The sequence below is a fragment of the Grammomys surdaster genome, unplaced genomic scaffold, assembly GCF_004785775.1.
Source record: "Grammomys surdaster isolate TR1022 unplaced genomic scaffold, NIH_TR_1.0 126187, whole genome shotgun sequence".
Classification (NCBI taxonomy): Eukaryota; Metazoa; Chordata; class Mammalia; order Rodentia; family Muridae; genus Grammomys; species Grammomys surdaster.
In genome coordinates, this window is record NW_021620993.1 from 3,176,637 (window position 1) to 3,177,983 (window position 1,347).

The window sequence follows — 1,347 nt, forward strand, 5'->3', positions numbered from 1 at the left end:
TCTGCTTCTTCTGCTGTTACTCTGTTTCAGCAGGGGCCTCTGGCCTCCTTTGTGTTCCCTGGGGACCACAGCTATGGCACCAGAGCTGAAGTTATCCTGAGCTTACCTCTGCTGATCTGTATGCAGCAACTTTAAGGAAGACGGCGTGTAGATTGGCAAATGGAAGGACCCAGGGTACAGCTGAGTCTGAGCTCTCTTTCCCAATGGCCATAGAAGACCAAATTACAGAAATGAACCCCATGGACAAGGACACTGCTCTCCTGGAAAAAGGGTCTCAATGAGAAAACAAACACACAAATAAGATCCTCTCAAGTATTGATAAGAACTGAAAGCCAGGAAACAACAGAGACTGGGAAGTAGATTTCTATAAACTGGCATCAGGGAAAGTATATCTGTATAGCTGAACTTAGAACACTGTACCTGAACTTAGAACAGGAAGATGCCAGCTAGGCAAAGATCTGGAGAGTCTGTGCAAAGGCTCCACAGGTACAAAGGTCCTGAGGCTGCAGTCCGAATGCCTTCTGGAGTTTCTGATCAATACAATCAGAATTGTAGGGGTTATTTCATTAAGACAAAGGAAACCACTTTCAGTCTTCTGTGATTTCCTCACGGCCTCCCAAATCTTCCTCATCCAAGTCAATTCCTACTTACTATGATTTTTTTTTCTTTCAGGAAATTCTTCAGGGTTTAGTAGTCAGTGGTTTATAAAAAACTGGCCTATGGTTCAGTAACAAAAGTAACGTTTTGTGTGTGTGTGAGTAAGTTGAGGAGACAACCCAGTTAGTAAAAGCATCTAGATGAGCTTGGATCCCCAGTACCCACATTTAAAGAAAGAAATTGAAGCAAGAGTACACCCCTTTTTCTTTTACAATTGTTTTTTGTTTCTTTTGAGACAGGGTGTCACTACCTACCTCTAGGTTTCCTGGAATTCACTATGTAGACCAGGTTGGCTTTGAACTCAGAGATCTGCCTATCTCTGCCTCCTGGGTGTTGGGATTAAAGGCCCACACCACCACAACTGGCCTAAGGAGTGCATGCCTTTAGTTATAGCACTGGAGAGGGAGCACGGGAAGACCACTGGAGCTGGCTAGCCAGCCCCTCTAGCTGAACCTGTGAGCTCCAGGTTCAGTGAGAGGCCATGTCTCCCAAGGTTAAAAATAAAAACAAAACCAAAAGATAGAGGGCAAATGAGAGATTCTCAGTGGGTAAAAGCTTGCTGCAAAGCCTGAGGACCTAACTTTGATCCCTGGAATTCACATGGTAGAAGGTGAGAAACTGACTCCTGTGGGTTGTCCTCTGACCCCATACTCCAGCTGTGATTCATTCCTATACATCAATAAGTAAGTC